Source organism: Silene latifolia, chromosome 11 (assembly GCF_048544455.1).
Source record: "Silene latifolia isolate original U9 population chromosome 11, ASM4854445v1, whole genome shotgun sequence".
Classification (NCBI taxonomy): domain Eukaryota; kingdom Viridiplantae; phylum Streptophyta; class Magnoliopsida; order Caryophyllales; family Caryophyllaceae; genus Silene; species Silene latifolia.
This window is the reverse complement of record NC_133536.1, coordinates 146,008,632-146,031,762: the sequence shown is the minus strand read 5'-3', so window position 1 is coordinate 146,031,762 and position 23,131 is coordinate 146,008,632. Positions and strand designations below refer to the sequence as shown.

Below are 23,131 nucleotides of genomic sequence, written 5' to 3'. Positions count from 1 at the left end.
TGAGTTTGGTTCTTACGGTGAGTTGTGAGTTTGGAAAATCTCAACCATTGAATAAAAGAAAATAAACGGCTCAGATTCATAAAAACAAAAACGACAAAACTTGACATTAAAAAAACGCGTTTGTCTTTTTCATTCCCTCCTAATAAACACACTTATCACAGCCTTCGTCCTCTATTTCAATATGTTACTCACTCCATTCTCTGATAAAAATTCGGTTTCGCCATCTCCCTTTTGCGTTTTATTTTCTACAATCATGCCATATTTCCATTTTACTCTTAAATTTTGAAGAAATAATCACAAAGGCATCAAATTATTGAAGTAATTGAAGATCTCGATCAATTTTAGTCTACAATAACAATCAAACCCTTGAAGTTTCTCAATCATATGAAGATATATAATTCGATCAGGAAGGAAAATCAAGTGTTGCGAAGGGTGGCCGAATTCACTTCCGAGTTCTGATAGCCATCACCCACGTGGTCAGATGTTGTGAACAGTGACGGGGAGTCAGATAGATACTCGGAGGTCATGGGTAGAAGCAGATGGTCGGGCGGATGGTTCTAGGTAAGTGGTGACCGGCGGTGATTGATAGCGGTGGTGGTGGTTGTGGGATGGTGAATTGGTGACGGATGGTGAGTAGCTCGGTTGCTCGCGTGGTGGTCTTATATGCACCAGCTTGGATTACGGTCCGTCGACTTGTGGTGGAGCAGCTTGGTTGTGGTAGTCGAATTGGTGATGTGTGAGTCGGCGGTTCTTCATTCGTTGTCTTAATTGCGGAGTAATTTCGATTTCTTTGTTGATTTTGCCATTGTGCTACATCTCCATGACAGAACGCATCAAACGCGTATGAAATCATTGCTACGCATACTTTAAAAAGTCCCAAAAGTAGGAATTGTTTGATACAGCTTTCACCTTTGCCTAAAGTTCAATACGAGTATCTATTATTTATTATGTTATCATAATGCACTAGTTTCTAGTTTCTACCTCCACAAAACAAGAATCGGATACCCACCTTAAACCCAACTTCATGTCTATATCTAGCCATGCTTCTGTATTTCTTTAAAAACTTCAAACATTAGCAATTCCTTTCGGGTTTCCTGTAACTTCCTTATAATTCATATAATTCAACAAAATGAAAAATGTAAGTTTTTGTAATCTTTCTTGTAATTCAATTTTTAATCTTCGTATAATTGTTTGTGTTTTATTTAACCTTTATTGACGGTTCATGTTAGCTAATCCCAAAATATATCGGAAATAAGCACTGACCGGCCAAAACAGATTGAAAGTACTAATTCTTGAATGTTGAAATAAACAGGTGGCTGAGCTAAAAGTTAGTTTACATTGTGATGAATGCATCAAGAAGATCTTGAAGGCCATAAAAAAGATTCAAGGTAAAACAAATTGTCATCGCGATTTTATGATACTTTCGAGTAATGAATAATTCTTCACAACTAATTTGTTCATGGTATTTTGATCATCAGATATTGAAACATACAACATAGAGACAGGTCTGAACAAGGTGACGGTAACAGGGAATGTGATAGAAGATCAAGTGATGAGAGTGATCCATAAAATTGGGAAGACTGCAACTCCATGAAATGATCATCCAATTGTCCACATTTGATCGATCTGATGCTTGTTGAGTTGTTGATCTCCATTCATTAATTTGACCTTTTTTAAGGGGAGGAAGAAATTGATTATTAAAAACTCGCATTCTTCAGTGTGTGTTCCTCTGCCGCCATTTTCATTGTTTAATAATCTTAATTATCTCTATGGAGTGTTTGACTGTTTTCCATTAGTTTGACGGGAGGTAGTTGACATTTTGTAGTGTCATTTGTTGGGTACTTGGGACTTTGGGAGTTAGTTTTGATTATAAAAATGTTGTTGGTTGTGTTTGTGCCACTGCATGCAAATATAATATAAAAATGTTATTGGTTGTGATAGTCCATTTCTATTTTCAAGGTGGTACAATGTGTTCGTGGTCAAAGGGTGTGGGGAAGCGTTGTTTTGAAGAATGGGAGCGGAGACATCTTGACTGGGTGCGCTTCATTTCGTAATTGTTGTTTTTGTTGATGATATGATGTGTGAAGTAACATTACAATAACACCACAATAACACCACAATAACACTACAATAACAGTAGAATAATACTCCAATAAAACACGGATAAAACTACAATAACATCACAATAACACTACAATAACAGCACAATAACACGGGGAAAAAAAGAGTAAAAAAAATCAAAGTGACACCGGAATAACATCACAATAACACCAGAATAACAATACCACAGAATAACAGCACAATAACACGGGGTAAAAAAAGAGTAAAAAAATCAAAAGTAGTAAAAAAATCAAAGTGACACCTAATAACATCCCAATAACACCAGAATAACAATACCACCAGAATAGCAGACAATAACATGCGGTAAAAAAGAGAGTAAAATAATCAAAGTAGTAAAAAAATCAAAGTGACACCGGAATAACATCACAATAACAACAGAATAACAGTAGAATAACAGCACAATAACACGTGGTAAAAAAAGGAAAAAAAAATCAAAGTTGTAAAAAAAAAAAATCAAAGTAACAGCAGAATAACATCACAATAACAGCGGAATAACAATAACAACACAATAACATGCGGTAAAAAAGAGTAAAAAAATCAAAGTAGTAAAAAAACTCAAAGTAGTAAAAAAATCAAAGTGACAACGGAATAACATCACAATAACACCAGAATAACAGCACAATAACATGCGGTAAAAAAATTAAAGTAGTAAAAAAAATCAAAGTAGTAAAAAAATCAAAGTGACACTGGAATAACATCACAATAACACCAGAATAACAGTAGAATAACAACACAATAACACGTGGTGAAAGAGAAGCAACGCACATCTCCCTCACAAACCACAACAAACAAACAACCACTTGAAACCCTTCTCTAATCTCTCTTAGACGACTCTCAATTCTCAATTCTCAATTCTCAATCGCATCACAATTTAGGGGTTTAGGGTTAGGATTTTCTATAATCTCTCTTAAACGAATAGTCGCCTTCCTCTTTTTTTTCTAATTCTCATTCTAAAATGGTGAAAGAGAAGCAATTGACATCAGTATCAAGGAGGAAAAACGCATCTAACAATATTTTGGTGAACGAGGTGCAATTTACATCATCAAGAAGGAAAAATGCATCTAACAATACTTTGAGATAAATTTCTAAACCAATCATACGAACTATTATTAAAAGAATATGAGCTGAAAAATACGAGCACATAAGAATACGAGTTAATGTAAAAAGAATACGAGTTTAAAAGGATCATGAACTTAAAAATACGAGCACATAAAAATACGAGCTATTAACATAAGAATACGAGCTAATGAAAAAAGAATACGAGTTTAAAAGGATCACGAGCTTAAAAATACGAGCACATAAGAATACGAGCTATTAAGATAAGAATGCGAGTTAATGTAAAAAGAATACGAGCTATTAAGATAAGAATACGAGCTAATATAAAATAATACGAGTTTCAACTATTTTCATGCATTAGAAATTTTGGATAAAAAAATTTCTTCAAGATGATGCTCACGAGTCACGTCATATGACTTGTTCCGCATAGTAAATTAATTATAATAATTTAAGGAAGAAGATGATTCATTAACTGGATGATGATGGAAGATGGAGAGGAGTTAGAAAAATATGGAAGGAGTCAGAGAGAGAAGGGGGGATTGGGTTACGTTTTTTTTTTCAAAAGTATTTGAAAAAAATACTAAAATAACCTTGGATGTACAATAGCATTGTACATCAAGTTGTATAGTCTTGGAACTGGCATTTTATTTATTAAAAACATAACTTGAAGAAAACTAATAAGAGATATCCCCTCTGTCCCATTAGATAGTTTACAGTTACTTATACACGATTATAAAGGTGTGCAGAGACGAATGAGTTTACAATTATTTAAAAAATCAAAAGTAACTTAGAAATGATGAGGAACTATAATGGTGCCACCTGTATGAGTTGATTTATTTAGCATAAAAAAAATGTAAACTATTAATTGAAACACTTTAAAAAGAAGTGTAAAATATTACCTGAGATAGAGGGAGTAAATTTTTATAATGTGGGAATGAAAAAAAAAATATATTGCGAGAAATTGAATACATATGAGATTTTGATAGGTTTAAATAGTGTGATAACGAGAATGTGTACAGGTATCTATGTACACAGTGATCGCGAGTGCATTTGAATAAACAAAACAAAAGTAATGATTAATAGATACTATAATATTATAAACTACATGAAAAAGGGGAAAACACGTTACATTTTCTTTAATATCTTCAATTAAATATGTATACGTCAAATATAAAATATTGACTATGACTAGCTAAATATTACTTTCAGTTAAATATTTTTTATGTTACGGAATATATTTTAAATAATTTGATGTTAAACCTCAAAAAATAATATTTTAGAAAGTTCAACCTTTTTATTTACAGGTAAAATTTTAGACATCATTATATATAGTTGTTTTAAATAAACAAAAGGTGCAAATTTCTTATAGATATGTTTGATAGCACATGCAAGATACAATCAAAATATTTGAATAAGTTGAGTTTGAACCATATATGTTTAATACATAAATATCACACGTTATATATAAAAAATTAAAAATTACATAAAATTATATTCACATTATTTGGAACAAATATTAATTGATTTGGAACATATATATCGTGAAATAATATAATTTGAAAACTTAATATTGATTGTTGCATTATTCGAATAAATTTTATTTTAATTAATATGATATTTGATCAGTCACAATTTTTTTTTATAAAATGTTGATCATGCATAATTAATTATTAATTATTAGTTTTAATTAAAATTATATTTATTTTATTTTAAAACATTGAAGTTAAACCTATAAAGATTAAATTTGAGAAAAAATAATTTATTTTTATTTATAAATAAAAATATTAAAGGTCATATATGAATCATATTATTTTTCCACAATTAAAACACTAAAAATTTTAAAACAGGTCGTATGAAGCGCGGGATACAACCTAGTCCAATAAATATAACTAGAAGTTACATCATTCATTCCAATAACCTCTATAATTAATTATCTTTGAAACTCTCTTGTACAATCACAATGCATGTAGACAGAGTTCAGGCACTAGCCTATGGAGGTCTCCATGAGCTACCACCACAGTTTATCCGGTCGGTCGACGAGCAACCAGTTAACAGTCAAGTCGTCCAAGGGGTGAATCTCCCATTGATGTCTTTGTCTCAACCACGCGGGGTGGTTATACAGGAGATATCAACAGCGGCAAAAGAATGGGGATTTTTCGCAATTAAGGATCACGGTGTGTCCACATCGCTGATCAGCCAAGTACAGAAGGTAGGAGAAGAATTATTTGCATTACTACAAAAGGAAAAGGAAAAGTATGCAAATGATCCTCGTAAAGGAATGTTGGAAGGGTATGGTACCACGTTTACTAGGAATGCTGATGACAAACTTGAATGGATTGATTATTTTTTCCATGTTATGGCGCCTTCCTCTAAGATCAATTTTGATGTTTGGCCTCCAGATCCTCCTATGTATAGGCATGTCTTCATAATACATAATTTTTTTATTAACTTTTCATTTTGATTTAAAACTCTTTAAATGGAGCTACTATTACTTTGTTAGAGATTAAAAAAAAAATTGGTTAAACTTAATACTGATCGACTTTACCCTTGTTTGAAGAAGATTATAGTAAATGTTTCCAGACGACATATCAGGTTTAGAGCTGATCAAGTACGGGCCGGCCCGTTTAGCCCACTAATATAGCGGGATTGGACAAGAATAAACAAAAACTAAACGGGTAACGGACAAGAAAACTAGGCCGCTAGAATAAATGGACGGGCTTGGACTAAACAAAATTCCCATGGACGGCCCGCTAGGTCCGCTATTAAAAAAGACCCCATATACTACTACAGATACAGGCTATAACAACGGTTAAAAACCGTTGTTATATAAAAAAGCGGACGTTGTTAATGCGTCCGTTGTAAAAGGTTTTAACAACGGTTGGTTTTCTTAAGGAACCCGTTGTTAAAACTATTAACAACGGTTTTAAGTATAAAAACCCGTTGTGGAAAGTGTGACTCAATTTTGGGGGGAAAGTTATAACAACGGGTTGTAATATACAAAACCGTTGTTATAACTAAAGACAACGGGTTGTTTATAAATAACCGTTGTTGTTTGTTTTTAAAAAATAAAAAAAAAATTAAATTAAATATTACTAGATGCATGCATAATTACGGCCCGTTATAATTCCGATGCATGCATTATTACTGCCATCCCTGTGCATATGAATGGACAATATGGAATGAGAAGGGTTAGTAATAAGATTTGAAGCAGCAGAGAGAGATATGATGATGATTATGGCACAACTTCCTAACATATATATTAATTAAAAAATAACTCAAACCACACATTGCTTAGTATAAATACATGCATTATCTCAACTAACATTCCATTATCTCACTATACATCTCCAAACCCTAACTGCTAAAACAAACTCCAAATAAACCCTAATTAATCTTTCAAACAAACTAAAAACTCCATCAACAAAATGAATGATATCATCCTTAAGACTCTTACTATGATCGAGAACAACAACAGTTTCATCCGCCGGTTGCTCCACATTGAGGAAAGTTTCAGTAGCTACCTTGCGGATGCCCGATCCGTACTGAAGGACGCCAAAAAAGATGGCTTGACAGAGAAAGCGCGATTGCGGCTATATGACGATATAGCAATCACGAACGGAACCTCCAAATAGCCAAGGAGGAGAGGACGGATATCATAGAAGAGAATAAGACTCTCTATGAAAATATAAGAATTGCATTTTTATTAATGTAATTTTTTTTTAATTTATGTATTTATATATATATATATATATATATATATATATATATATATATATATATATATATATATATATATTAATTATGTTTATCATGCATTCCTCTCTATCATCTTGCTTCTTCTTTATTTTAGTTTATTTAATTTGTTTTACTAGCTAATTAAGCGAATAATACTTAAAGAAATAACATAATGGTCGATAAAAACACATACATGCAAATGAAATAATTAGAAAAGGAAAATAATGACGATGAAAGACGATGAAACCAATAGTGACGGCGAGATTTACCTGATAATTAGAGAAAGTAAGAGACGATGAAATCAACAGTGACGGCGAGAAGATAAAGCGACGATGAGAAAGAGAAAAAGAGACGATGAGAAAGTGTGTGTTTTGTGTTTATGTTTGTGTTTGTGTTTGTCTGCTGTGTTTGTGTTTGTGTATTAAGGTTTGTGTATTGTGGTTGTAGCTGATTTGTGTTTGTGTGGTTTATAGTATGAAAGGTATTGACAACGGTTATTAAATAAAAACCGTTGTTAAAACGTTTTAACAACGGTTGTAAAACAACAACCGTTGTCAAATAAGTTTTAACAACGGGTTTCAAAAGTAACCGTTGTGATTACTTTTCACTAACTTTGCGTCAATTTTGCGCCAAATTATTAACAACGGTTGTGCATGTGTGACCCGTTGTTAAAACTTATAACAACGGTTGTTATAACCATACCCGTTGTAATTAATTTAAGTAAAATTCGCGCCATACATTCTACAACGTCTATTGTGATTTTCGTGAATAATCGTTGTTAAAGGGGCGTTGTAGTTGCCTGGATTTGTAGTAGTGATATAAGTCCTTATACACTTAATCCTCCGCCGTTCTCTGCTCATTTTATTTATAATTTGTACACTATAAACTATTTAGGTAATGCAAATGAATATTATGTCTTACGTATAACAGGGAGATTGTCGGATTTACACTTGTCGTATAAAGACTCGTCGAGAATGGACATGCTAACGGGATTGTCGTATAAAGATAGTACCTTTCAAGTATTAACAAAAAAGTGTATGTAACGGCCATAATTGCCGCACAAAGACCAAGGCAAAAATGAAATTTTGATGTTTATAGGAGAACATTGCTGATGTGGAACGATGTCGTCACTCATCCAATCAAACACATTTTATAATACTCAACATACAACTAGTTAGCGGTAAGTCGAGGTCGATCCATGGGACGGTGTGCTTTGGGTTCTAAGTCTATCTATCTCAATTTATGCTAGTGTCACGATTTGTTTGGGTTTGTAGTTGCGTCTAGACTAATGCGAACAATAAAGTAAAGCAAACAATAAAGGGAAAGATGTAAACAAATGGTTAAAAGTGCTAGGATATCATGGGGTCATAGGGGATTCATGGTGTTGATCATACAAACATGTTTACAATTATATGCAAGCAATTAATGTTGTGGAGGAACCGAGTTGGGTTATGTCTTACGGTTCATAGGAAGAGTTGGGTCCCGGAGCCGAATCGATTAGATTGTACAACACCTACAAGTCGACTTACTTTCCTCCTATTCAACTTCTATGCATGGTCTAACAAGACTCGAGTTGGTTTATATCTTACAAGTCAAGTTGAGTAGATAAGAGATGGTAAAAATGCAAGGATTCATAGGCTTAGCATTTCATCAAACATAACACGTGCATAAAGTTGACATCTCAACAAGCAAGCAATTAGATTATGAAAACATATTAGATTAAGCATAAATCATTCTCATGTTGGTTTCCCCTAATTACCCACTAATCCTAGCTAAGTAACTACTCACTCATTATCAAGTTTAACATGCTAACAAGGTTGTCAATCATATTAACAAGGTAAAACATGATGAACAAGTAAGAAAGATTAACAATAATTAAAACAAGGATTAAGAGAATTATACCTATGGAGATTCCAATAATAATAATGCAAAGAATAATAGAAGAAACTTGATGATTGATGGAAGGTTGTCAATCCTCCAATAATAACCCAATAATCTTCAATTACCCAATAATAAACTTGAATAATAAACTTGAACAATAATTAAAGAGAGATTAAAGTGTAATTTGTGGAAAGATTAAAGAGTAATCTATTCTAATCTACTCCTAATCTAATCTAAAGAGAGTTTTCTACCCAAAAACAACATGCTTGATTAATTACAAAGATGGGGTATTTATAGTGAAAATTAGGGAGGATGCATTAGGGTTAACTAAGGGCTAAACTAGTAATTACACTTTTTAAGTTGGGCAAGGAGACTCAAAGGATTCTCCGAGAGAAGGGCTTCTCTTATCGTTGCTAGAAGAATGAAAACGTCTTTGTCTTTGAAATCCGTGCGGATGGGAGTCGGGACGGCCGGATTAGTAAGGGAATCCGAGCGGATTCAGGGGAATCCGGACGGATTCTAGTGGTGTAATCCGAGCGGATTAGAGACAGGACGCTCGGATTGTGGTGATGAGACGGGCGGATTTTAGACAATCCGCTCGGATTGTTCTTCAGCAATGGTTCTTCTTCGTTTCTTCCCCTTTTTGCTCATTTCCGTTTTATTCTTTCGAGATTGGTCTTTAGTCCTTGCTTCCTCTTCATACTAGTCCATCTATTATCGTCAAGTAGCTTCCAAGTATGCATGAAAGACGGGAATTTCCGCCTTATCCTCTCCTTTTCTACAAAACATATGAAATGCGATAGAAAAGCAAATAGGAAGGTTTTGACGGATAAAATGGCTGTGAAATGCTATAATAGTATGCAAAATAGGCTCAATTAGGGGACTAAATGTGCGCTAATTATGGTCACATCAAATATCCCCAAACCGAACCTTTACTCGTCCCGAGTAAAGAGGTGACTAAAACTAGACCTTTATTTAAACTAACCTAATAACATAGCCGATATGAGACAATTAGCGGGTCTCACTCCGCCCCTTCAACTCACAACAAGACAACCATGAGGTAGGATGCCTTCTTGCAAGGCAAGGTGGGTCTTGCCAAAATGGCGACACATCCAAACTTTTAAGCACACAAAAACACATAATGGATGCATCTACAAAAAGAATAGCCACTTTCCTCATCTAAGTGGCGGAAATTATCTACAAGGGAAGCAATTCAAGGGTACACAATCCTTCATAGATGCAATTTGTTCAAACTACTAAGCCTAGAAGGATACCAATAAATCACCTCCAAAAGGTGTCAAGCTAGGGTACCTTTGTCCTCAATCGTTTAATGCTTTTGTCAAGAGTAGACTCCCTATGGTGTTAGAAACACTGGAGGATCGCGGAATTCCCCCTCTTGCCTAGACAAGAAGAAGGGTCGTCCCCTCTCTACCATGCACAAAAATGGATATGATGGATAAAGGGATCGATAGAATTTGAGTTTCATTTGGGAGTTTGCTTTTGTTTGTTGTTTTTCCCCCCAATTTCTTGTGGCATATAACTTTTTGAGAACACTTTCTTTGCCATTTCTTTTTGATTTTTGGCATTTCGATACTTGACAACTTTTTGCATTTCTTTTTTGAACATTTTCAATGTCACCCCAATTAGTAACGAGGGTGCCTTGTATTTGAAGTTTTAGGAGTCTATTTTTGCTCCTCTTTTCTTTTGATGCATTTTGCAAATTTTCTTTCACTTTTCATTTCATTGAACTCAAATTGATTTCTTTTTGTGCCCATTCCCTTTGATGACAAAAATGTGGTAGAACATGGATGAATGATGGAAGTATGCATGGTTTCAAGGGTCACCTTGGAATAAACGGTAGCCAAGGAGTTATCACACCACAAGGTACTCTTGACTCGGCCTTAAACCATGGGTCAAAGGATACTAGCATGACACATCCTAGGGTGTTTTACAAGTATTTTAACAAGCAAAGTCTTAAGAAGAAAAAGCATCTACTAGGGCCTATATACATTTGTCAAGCTTCCCAAGTAGACGGTTTCGCAAAATTTTTCTAATATGCAACTACATGCCATGATGCAACTAACATATACACATCATAATGCAAATGATTCTACCAACTAATATGGCATATAAACTAAATGCAAGTCCTAGGTTCACATTGTTATACCGCATCAATCAAAATAAAGCCACATAGTCATTAACATAAAGAGGAAAAAGGAGATTGGAAAGATCATACCATGCGGTCTTCAATATCCTCATGTCTCGGATGTGGCGTAGTCAATCAATGTGAAAAAGGATGAACAAACACAATATATACAAAACAATATATACAAGTCTACACTACAAAGGAAATGAACTTGTTTTTGGGTTTTTCAATTTTTCAAATTTTTATGGTTTTTGTTTTTATGAAATTAAAAGACATATTTTTGTGATTTTTCGAAAATTTTCAATTTTTATGTATTTTTGGAATATAAATTCCCATCCCCCACTTTATTTTGGACATTGTCCTCAATGTACATGTAGGAGTAGGAATAAAAAGGAAATACATGTTTTTGGATTTTTTGATTTTTTTTGAAATAAAGTACAAATGCAATGATATGGTATGAATGAATGCATGCTCTAACTAAATGCAATTCTATATGACATATATAACAAATGAATGCAATCTAAACTATACTATATGATGCATGATAAGTGCTTAAGTCACCTATGATCAAACCTCCCCAAACCGATTTAAACACTATTTCTAATGTAGAAAAGGAATAGGTTTGGTCATTAGTGCCTATGCATGAATTCTAGTCTATATGCAACTATCTATATGAATCATATGGGATAAATACAATGCAAACTATACTATATGAACTAACTAATGTAAATGCAATATTTAATACAAAGGCATGCAAAAGCTACACTAAATGCAATGTAAATAAAAGAGAGAGAGGGGGAGATGGGTATCATACAAGTGGAAGTGGTGAAGTAGGCCTCTTTCACTCTTCATCCTCATCATAGTCATAGCCATAACCATGAGAGCTTCCGGCTTGATCATGTCCGGGTGCTTGGCCCCAATATCCTCCTTGGTCAAAAGCTCCTTCTTGACCCGAGTACCCTCCACCTTGGCTAGAATGCCCTCCATCGCCGCGACCCCAAGCTTGGTCCCCATGATTTGGGAACAAGAGCTCCGGTTGTGCCCAAGAGGGTTTAGGACCATTGGGGTCAATATACCCTTGTTGAGCCATGTTATAATATTGGGGGTAGAGGGCTAGGTAGTTGTCTTCCCTCCCTTTGTGCACCCCAAGGTCCACTCTATTCATGAGTGCCATCAAATCATTAATACCGGGGTGTTGGGGATTCTTAGGTTGGTAAGGGGTATGTTGAATAGGGTAAGGTGGGATAGGGACATAGGAAGGTGGGCGCATTTGTATCCCCGGCCCTCCACGAGGTGGTTGACGGCGTGGCTCTTCCCTTTGAGGGGGATTATCAAGAATTTGGATATCAAGGAGGTAGCTTGGTGGAGGAGAGTATGGACTCAATCGTGGTTCGATGCCGGTATCTTCCATCCTTCAAGGATCATCGAAGTGCAACCCTTGGTGTACCATTCCACACTCCCATCGTCGGTGTAGTTACACCATCGGTGACTATAGAAAATGGTGTGCTCATCAATCAAAGTCCTCCCTTCAAGAGGAATATAGGTTCCTCGGGCATTGAACCCGGGGCAAAGGTGTTTAGCCAACATTGTGATTAGACCTCCCATCACGAAGGTTTTAAGTTGAGATGTCCCTTGAGCAAAGTCATTGAACCTATTGAGTATCTCAAGTGGCGTATTGAAGTTATAACGCCTCACCGCTTGAACATTCAAATGAGACTCAAGAAAAGTTAAGTCGATGATAGTACACCGATCTTGCTCGTACCTCCCATTGATGCATCCGGCTACAAAGCGTTCGGTGAATCGAATCACCGGGTGTTGAATAGCAAATGTATAGCAACGCTTTATATGGGTAAAGTTCTTCCCGGAGATAGCTTTCCAAAGAAAATCCACACTAAAATTATCGGGCTTGTCGGTATAGGCGGTGGGTATTTGGAGACCGAAAACATAGGCAAATTCCTCAAGAGAAAGAACATGGTCTCGGTTGCATAACCTAAACTCCATGCCTAGATTGTTGCGGGCATCCGCCACAATGCGAAGGCTACTCAAGAACTCAAGGGTGAGACTAAGGTAAGTCTCTTCATGAGCATGGAAAAGGTCCCCAATGCCAAGGCCATTGAAGAATGCCTCGGTAGGGTACCTTATCTTAAGGATTTCCAACACCCTAGTGTCAACAAATTGAGTAGGTTCGTATTTCTTACCTAGAAGCTCGACGAAATTTTCGCGTTGGTCGTCGGATATGAAGATCACTTCTTGGAAGTTGTTGAGTTGTTCAATACCTCCCCTCATTATCACATTTCGTGGTGTTGAAGAGGATGACCCCTTGCGCTTCTTTCCGATCGAATCAAACAATTTCTTGGCCTTTCCCTTGGAACTCATGTTGGTGATGGGGGTGATGTGGGTGTTTTTGAGGATATGAAGGGGATTTTGAGGATTGAAGAGAGTGTTAGGGTTTGGTAGGATGAGGAAATGAGGGAGAAGGGGGGTGTTTATATAGAAAAAGAAGGGAATCCGAACGGATAGGGTTGGACTTGACCCGATTTTTCTCGCGTGAACAGTACAATCCGAGCGGATCTCAGACGGGACGGACGGATTCTCGATGGGCAAGACGGGCGTCTTCTGTAGAATCCGCACGGATTCTAGAACAGAGAAATCTGTTGGTTGAGAAGCAGGCACAAGACGGGCGGATTTCCCATGGGACGGACGTCTTTATCAGGACGGACGGATTCCTTCTAATCCGCACGGATTTTGGCGTAGATTAAAATCTTGCTGTTGGACGCCATACGGGACGGGCGTCCCGTGGAGAAGACGGACAGATTTGGTGGGACGGGCGGATTCCCTTGAATCCGCTCGGATTCTTCCACAGTTTCAGCTTTTTCTTTTCCGTGGGCCCTGGACGGGCGGAATTGCTTGGATCCGAGCGTCTCTGCCTCTTTCTCCTCCTTCTTTCTTCTTTCGTGAAATGATAAACCCCTTTTCACTGATTTTCTTTTTTTTTTCCTTATCCTTTTCTGAAATTTGCTTAGGAAACATGTAAGATGACTCTCTCTCTCTTCTTTCTCATGTTAGGATTTAAATGCAAAAATATGTACGATATTATACAAAATAAAGGGTTCAAGAAATATCTTACAAACGGTGGTTTGAGGTAGGACTCCACCAAACTAGTTCAATTTGAAGGAATTCTTATCCATAGAGCTCAAGGCTCTTAGTAGAAGATCAAAAGCTTGTGAACAAGCTCCGAATAAGCATAAGTATGGGTTGCTCCACTTGAAGATGAAATTTGGCCAAGGAAGTTTGTCATACATCCTTTCTTTCACCTTGTCTTTGGCACTAGAGCTTTCCCGATGCTTCAAGTAAATACATCCATGATTCTTGTTAAGATTAAGCATGAAGTGTGGTTCATTTTCATCCGGGGACTTCCACTTACCAACTTCTTCTTCAATTTTGGTGATGATAGCATTTTGATTTTTCAATCCTCCCAAGGTGGAAGGAGATTTTTCATGACTTTGATGATCGGATACCATAGGGGTTGAGATTATGGGTGTCAAATCTTCACAAGTAGCCTCACGAGCAATTTTCTCTTTGAGCTTTTTCACCAAATAACTCTTGTAAGACACTTTGGCTTTTTGGAGAAGATCTAACATATCCTCTTCAATGATCATTGGCTCCATGATAGGTGCCAAGTGGTCTTCATGAAGGATAAAGGAAGGACGTTCTTCTTCATGATAAGGTATCTCAAATGTCTCAAGGATAGGCTCCTCAAGCAAGGTGATATTGTGAATCCCTCTAGGTTCATCATCGTTGTTATCATCTTCTCGTAAATCATGAATGGGGGCTTTGTCTAGCTCTTTTTCCAACGCCTCAACGTTCATATCAAAGGACACACCCTCATACTCACAAAGGCTAAGAACATTTGGTTTGCTCAACCTCATGTCTTCCTCATCAAACACAACACTCTCATAGTCACAAGAGCTCAAGGAATTTGGCTCCTCCCACTTCTCATCTTCCATGCCAAAGGTTACTACTTCAAACTCGCATTTATGCTCAATATCCAAAGAATGGTTGTGAGTAATTGCTTGGAATTCTTTTAATTGGTCAATTTGAATCTCCAACTCCTCGCTTTGGGAAACAATGCTTTGAAGGACATTGTCCCTTTTTTGGCTCTCCTCTAGCATTTGTTTGAAGAGGTTTTGTTGATCTCCCATCATTTGGAGAATCATGTTTTGAATGGGTTCATCTCTTTGTTGTGGGTAAGTGTGAAAGTGGTTGTATTTTGGCAATTGAAGTTCATTGTGAAATGGGTATTGGGTGGGTGGTTGTTGTTGATATTGGGTGTGGTAATTTTGGTGAGAAAAATTGGGGTAGTGGTTAGGATTTTCGTTGTACAAATAATAAGGTAGGTTTGTGTTGACTTGCTCCTCAAACTCCCCATACCCATAGTCATACTCAAAAGATCCACCACATACTCCACAACACATGTCTTGAGTCATCATAACTAAGACAAGGAAACAACTACAAGCATGGAAACTACACAAAAACGGTAAGAACAATCCTTGAGGAACAAGTTCCTCAAGGTTAAAGCAAAATCAAAATAGACAAATAAGTAAGAACTTAATCACATAGCTCCATCCCCGGCAACGGCGCCATTTTGATGTGGAACGATGTCGTCACTCATCCAATCAAACACATTTTATAATACTCAACATACAACTAGTTAGCGGTAAGTCGAGGTCGATCCATGGGACGGTGTGCTTTGGGTTCTAAGTCTATCTATCTCAATTTATGCTAGTGTCACGATTTGTTTGGGTTTGTAGTTGCGTCTAGACTAATGCGAACAATAAAGTAAAGCAAACAATAAAGGGAAAGATGTAAACAAATGGTTAAAAGTGCTAGGATATCATGGGGTCATAGGGGATTCATGGTGTTGATCATACAAACATGTTTACAATTATATGCAAGCAATTAATGTTGTGGAGGAACCGAGTTGGGTTATGTCTTACGGTTCATAGGAAGAGTTGGGTCCCGGAGCCGAATCGATTAGATTGTACAACACCTACAAGTCGACTTACTTTCCTCCTATTCAACTTCTATGCATGGTCTAACAAGACTCGAGTTGGTTTATATCTTACAAGTCAAGTTGAGTAGATAAGAGATGGTAAAAATGCAAGGATTCATAGGCTTAGCATTTCATCAAACATAACACGTGCATAAAGTTGACATCTCAACAAGCAAGCAATTAGATTATGAAAACATATTAGATTAAGCATAAATCATTCTCATGTTGGTTTCCCCTAATTACCCACTAATCCTAGCTAAGTAACTACTCACTCATTATCAAGTTTAACATGCTAACAAGGTTGTCAATCATATTAACAAGGTAAAACATGATGAACAAGTAAGAAAGATTAACAATAATTAAAACAAGGATTAAGAGAATTATACCTATGGAGATTCCAATAATAATAATGCAAAGAATAATAGAAGAAACTTGATGATTGATGGAAGGTTGTCAATCCTCCAATAATAACCCAATAATCTTCAATTACCCAATAATAAACTTGAATAATAAACTTGAACAATAATTAAAGAGAGATTAAAGTGTAATTTGTGGAAAGATTAAAGAGTAATCTATTCTAATCTACTCCTAATCTAATCTAAAGAGAGTTTTCTACCCAAAAACAACATGCTTGATTAATTACAAAGATGGGGTATTTATAGTGAAAATTAGGGAGGATGCATTAGGGTTAACTAAGGGCTAAACTAGTAATTACACTTTTTAAGTTGGGCAAGGAGACTCCGGGATTCTCCGAGAGAAGGGCTTCTCTTATCGTTGGTAGAAGAATGAAAACGTGCTGTGCTGAAATCCGTGCGGATGGGAGTCGGGACGGCCGGATTCTGGTAAGGGAATCCGAGCGGATTCAGGGGAATCCGGACGGATTCTAGTGGTGTAATCCGAGCGGATTAGAGACAGGACGCTCGGATTGTGGTGATGAGACGGGCGGATTTTAGACAATCCGCTCGGATTGTTCTTCAGCAATGGTTCTTCTTCGTTTCTTCCCCTTTTTGCTCATTTCCGTTTTAATCTTTCGAGATTGGTCTTTAGTCCTTGCTTCCTCTTCATACTAGTCCATCTATTATCGTCAAGTAGCTTCCAAGTATGCATGAAAGACGGGAATTTCCGCCTTATCCTCTCCTTTTCTACAAAACATATGAAATGCGATAGAAAAGCAAATAGGAAGGTTTTGACGGATAAAATGGCTGTGAAATGCTATAATAGTATGCAAAATAGGCTCAATTAGGGGACTAAATGTGCGCTAATTATGGTCACATCAATTGCCAAACTTGTGTTTTTTTCCAAAATCTAGTAAACTTATCTTTTGAAGATTAATATACGTTATTAAGGGTAAGCTTTTAAAGACAATTGTTAAATTTTAGTGGGATGACGCGATAACAAACTCGTGTTTTAATAGAAATACTAATTTCTTTATTTGATTTTAGTCAGGCCCGCGGGCTGGCCCGCTCTCTTGAAGCGGGCGGGTACGGACAGTAGAAACTGACCCGCTTAGCGGGCTCAGGCTATAAAATAAGGTCAGTCAGACACTTTTTTAACAGTTGGGCCCGGCCCATGTCCGGCCCATGCCCGCTTTTGATCGGCTCTAATCAGGTTGTATGGATTGTATATACTAAACAAATTTCTAATGAGAAGAATGTAAAAAAATAAAATATCTATATTAATTCATAAAACAGAAACCACTACACGATTTTTAGTTTTTTACCGTTTAATATTTTCACTCCTATATTGAACATAACTTTTATGATCATCTAAAAATAAATCAATCATACAACCATTTACAATATCTACGAATTTACATATTATTTAGGTTAAGATATGATAATTTTCTCTCTAGGTCTAGAGAGTTCCTCTCTTCAGAGAGTTTTCTTAATCATAAGGTTTCCTCCCTTTCATGGCCTCCTAACCTTATCTCCTCCCCTCCACTAACTCCTCCACTTTCTTCTTCGGCTGCCTAACCCCCCTACCTGTTTTTGAGTTGCCTAGCATGCAATCTCCTATAAAACCTGCGTGTCAATCCCACAATCTCCTTCTTGCATGAATCCCCGCCTAACATCATCCCTTCCTCCCCTAATTAAGTTCCTGTTTGTCTTTCCTCTTCATCTCATATAATCCTTTCTTTCTTCCTTATCTATATATATATATATATATAAAAAAAAAACAACTTTCTTACTATAAAACCACAAAACCATAATACAACAAATATATACATATGGCTTCATCATCCACGCCAGCTCCATGTCGAGCTGGTGTTAGTATCAAATTACCTCCCCACTTATGCATAGATTTCACTGGCCTTGATTTCAAAACCATTATGTTGGCTAAATTCATTGATCAGCGTTACCTGGATATTGACAGAATCTTTGAAGTCATTGATATCCATTGGAAACTTAACGGCTCTGTTGCCATACGTTCAATGGAACCTTACTACTTGTTCTCTTTCTCCTCGCCGGAAGATTACTCTTATTTCAGGCAGCGTCAGACTGTCAATATTGATGGAAGTCTGCTTGTTTTCAGGCAAATTTCACCTACTTCATTTCCGGATAACATGCTCTTTCATGTTGTCCCGATTTGGATTAGGGTTTTGGACCTTCCCTTTCACCTGATGCACTCTTCTATGGCTTCTTACCTTCTCTCCCATGTGGGAGATATCTGTGAAGAAGAAAGTATTACTACCTTGATGCCGACGAGGAATTTTGTTAGGGTTAAGGTTTGGATTGACTTATCCAAACCTCTTATCCCTGGATGCTACTTAGCTCTTAATGATCATCAGCATCAATGGATTGCGTTCTCATATGAAGGGGGTTTTCGCTTTTGCAAAACTTGTGGGGAAGTAGGTCATCGTGTTTCTTTTTGCCCTTCGGGCAAGGTGGAAGGAGCAAGACGCATCCGTGCTCATCTGGACGAGCTCAGTAACCGTGGTTTGTTGGTGTTGCATGGACCACCTAGTTCCCGCTTTTATTCGCCTGAGATTTTGGGTCTTCCTTCCCGTTTGAAATATCTCAATTCTGAGATTAATATTGCCTCACCTGACAACTCTGTTCGTATGGACTCTGATGGAGCTTCTCCTGTGTTTTCCTTTTCATCATCACCATCTGATGATGATGATGATGATAACGATGGAGATGCGCCTATTTCCAAACCTCCTTCTTGTTTTGAGGTTCACGGGGACCTCTCTCTTGAAGTGCTTCTTGAAACGCATCCTTTGGTTAGGTCTTCTTTTCGTGATCTGGATACACCACCGCAGCCACCGTCTCATGCCGAATCTAGCCGCCGTCATGTTTCGCCTGCTTTTAGGGTTTCTGCACCTGAGGAAGATCTAGATGAACCTTTATCTTTGGGCCTTGCAGAACCATTGACTCCTTCTCAGCCCATTGACGTGGGCTTTCTTTTTCGTGACTCTCTTGCTGGTGTTGGGCCTGCTGGCACTCGGCTTCCTTTGGACCCAGTTGATACAGCGGGCAAGAAAATAAAGTTCGTTTATGAAAGAAAGGTACCCAGCTCTTTTAATTTCTTTAGTAGGCCCAAGTTTAAGAAGTTTGGTAAGTCCAAATTTTTGGACCTCTCTTTTGCTGAGGCTTCGCCTTTTTCCTTACCCTCTGATCGTCTTCTTCATTTTTTGGGCCTTTTTGGGTTTAATTATAGTTGGCCTAAGTCGCCTACTATTCCTTCTAAGAAAAGAGGTTTCCCTTTGGATGTTACGCTTTCGGAAGGCAATCCATCCAAGCGCTGTAAACTCTCTACTTTCTTTACCGTTGATCTTTTTCAGCAACTGATGACATCTTCTTCGTCTGTGTCTTGTTTCAGCGTTGAAGACGAAGCTTCTGTCATAGGTCTGGTGGTGGACCTTAATTCGCCACCTGGGAAACCATGAATGTCTTTTGTTGGAATTGTAGGGGATTTGGAGAGACGGATGATCCTACAATTCCGTACATACGTCACTGCATCCATAAATATCATCCGTCTATTTTGTTTTTGCAAGAAACCCATACTTCTGTTGGGACTGCGGCTTTGCGAATTCTAATCAAGACCTACCTAATTTTTGTGGTGTCGATTCTCTTGGTCGTAGTGGTGGTCTTCTTCTTCGTTGGGCTGACTCTATAGATATTAGTGTCATATGTAGTGACCCCCACTTTATCTTTTGTAATCTTTCTGTTGAAGTCAGCCCTTCTATGATGCAAAATATGTATTGTATGTTTATATATGGGGAACCAGTTTTTATGTATCGGTCATCTTTCTGGGACAAAATTTCTGATGTAATTTTAGGTTTCTCAGCTTTTGTAATTATTGGGGATTTCAATCAGGTTGAATTACACTCCGACAAGCTTGGTGGTTCAAGTTCGATCCGTGGTCAGAATGTTTTTACAAATTGGAAGTTACATAACAATCTCATCGACGTTCCTTTTTTTGGCCCTCGTTTCACCTGGTCGAATAGCCAGCATCATTCAGACTGCATCATGGAGCGTCTTGATCGTGCTTATGCCACCGCGGATTGGTTCAATCTCTTTCCTTTCGCATCGATTACTCATCTGCAAATACTTGTCTCGGATCACGCACCAATAATTTTACGTCTCACTCAACCTGCTCATTCCAAGCGCCCATATCGTCTTGATAATTGGTGCCTTTCTCTGCCCGAGGTTACTGAATTGGTTACATCGGCTTGGGCAACATCTGTGCGAGGCTCAACTATGTTCATGGTATCCCGGAAATTGGCTGCTGTTAGATTTGTGCTTCTCAAATGGGTTGTTAAGCACCGTGTTTCACATGGCATTAACTGGTCCTCTATTGAAAATGATTTAGACCATTCATCCAGTTCGATTTCTGATACCCTTTCTGCTGATGCTTTTCACTCTCTTCGTGTTGATCGTCTACATCTTATTCACAAACAACATAGCTACTGGTGCCAGCGTGCGAAGCTTCGAAAAGAAATCTTGGATGGTCTCCCCTCACGATTTTTATTCAATAAAGTTAAACAGCGGACCTCTAAACAACGTTTGGTTGCAATTCGAACTCCGGCAGGTGATTGGTTACATGATCCTCTTGCAATTGAAGCTGAAATTATACAATACTTTCGAGATTTGTTTCTCAATCCGGTATCTACTAACCAAAGCCTATCAAGTGATATGTATGATTCTATCCTTTCAAATCTGGAGCTTCCTTCTCTTTCACAGTCTGCCTGTTCCCTTTTATCTGCTCCTTATTCAGAAGGCGATGTCATCCGTGCACTACGTAATATGAATGGATCGAAATCCCCGGAACCCGACGGTATTACTCCACGTTTTTTCCAGCTGTTTTGGTCCAAGATTGGTCATCTGGTAACCTCTGCTATTCTGCGTTTTATTAACTCTGGGGTGATGTTAAAGGAATGGAATTCTACCCTTCTAGTTCTTATTCCAAAAATTGATCATCCGGAAATGGTTTCGCATTATCGCCCTAATAGCGTTTGCAATGTTATTTGCAGGATTGCTTCCAAGTGTTTGGCTAATAGGCTGAAGTTAGTCATTCCTTCTCTTATCTCGGATACACAACAAGCTTTTGTACCTGGAAGATTGATGTCGGACAGCTCGATCATTGCCCATGAAATTATGCACTATGTAAATAAAACAACTCAAGGTAATAATTGTTATGCTGTCCTTAAACTTGATATGCATAAGGCCTTTGAGAGAGTCTCCTGGCAATTTCTTATGGCCGTTATGCGACATATGGGTTTCCCTCCTGCTTGGTGTAGCATTATTTGGGAATGCATCTCTACAGTTTCATACCGTGTTCTGATAAATGGCAAACCCTCTGTCTGTTTTCATTCGACACGCGGCCTTCGTCAAGGCGATCCTTTATCTCCATATCTATTTATTATGTGCATGGAAGTACTATCCCGTCAACTTTCCCACGCTGAGAAATTGGGTGATCTCGTGGGTATTAAGGTTTCAAGATATGCCACTCCTTTATCTCACCTGTTCTACGCTGATGACGCTCTCCTCTGTTTCAAGGCTACTCCCGACTTCTTTACTGTTTTACGTGATCTTTTCAAAACCTTTGAAGCGGCTTCTGGTCAGATGATTAATTTGAGTAAGTCCTACATCAAATTCAGTCCAAACGTTCCTTCTGATTTCAAGGCCCACTTGACTAGTATACTAAAGATGCAGACGGTGACTTCCTTTCAACACTTACCTCGGAGTTCCTTTTGATATTCCTCGTAAAAGGTCTGATGTTTTCAACCCATACATTGACAAGCTTTCAGCCCGTATTGCCTTATGGTCATCATTGCATCTTAGTCAACCCTGCAAACAGCTTCTTATCTCTGCCATTCTTCTTGCATCTTTCAATCATTTGATGACGGCTATTCCTTTCCCGGTTTCGGTTTGTAAAAGATTGATTCATTAATTGCTGCATTCTAGTGGAGAAGTGATTGGCAACGCCCTGTGATTCACTGGCTCAGACGTGATGTAATCCAAGCACCCAAGGCATGTGGTGGCCTCAGTAGCAAGAATACTCTCCTATGGAGTCAAGCATCTCTGCTTAAGATCTTTTGGCGAATTCACTCCAATCACTCGGGCCTGTTAGCCAAGTTTTTATATCCTAAGTATGCAAAAGATTTTCCTATTCCATCTCGACGTTCACGGACCTCTCGCCCCTCTTTTCTTTGGAATGGTGTTTGTCGTGCTGCTGCCTCCTCATCTGAAGCTTTAGCTTGGAAAAGGAAATTCCGTCGATTTAACACGGCATCCATGGGTTAATGGCAAGATTCCTTCATTGCGATCTGATGTTGCTGACGCTCCAACCTTGTCTGTTCCAGATTTGGTACTACCATCTGGGAACTGGAATCCGAGTGCAATTTTTCGTTATTTTGCACCTCACTCAGCTAAGGAAATTATTGCTATGGAACCGCCACACTCCGACATTGATGATTTTGTTTATTGGAAGTTTACTGAAGATGGAACTTACTCTGTCCAATCGGGCTATCTTTTCTTATGGTTCAAAAACTTCGGCTCTACTGTTTGGTCTTTAAACTCCTCCTTTCCGTGGACACGTATTTGGAAGCTGCGTGGCTCAACAAAATTTACGCTCTTACTTTAGCGTCTGGGACATAATATTATGCCAACCGCGGAAAATCTCACGTCTCATGG

General features: G+C 37.7%; 1 long non-coding RNA gene and 1 pseudogene across 1 annotated transcript; both read left to right on the top strand.

The window, feature by feature from the left end:
• The first annotated feature begins 230 nt into the window (after positions 1-230).
• LOC141615119 (uncharacterized) lies at positions 231-1,933 on the top strand. The gene is made up of 3 exons (XR_012529635.1): positions 231-1,138; positions 1,313-1,388; positions 1,479-1,933. It is a non-coding gene; the product is annotated as an uncharacterized LOC141615119 (long non-coding RNA).
• A 3,204-nt stretch (positions 1,934-5,137) lies between these two features.
• LOC141615118 (flavonol synthase/flavanone 3-hydroxylase-like) overlaps positions 5,138-23,131 on the top strand; it is a 39,282-nt pseudogene continuing 21,288 nt past the window's right edge.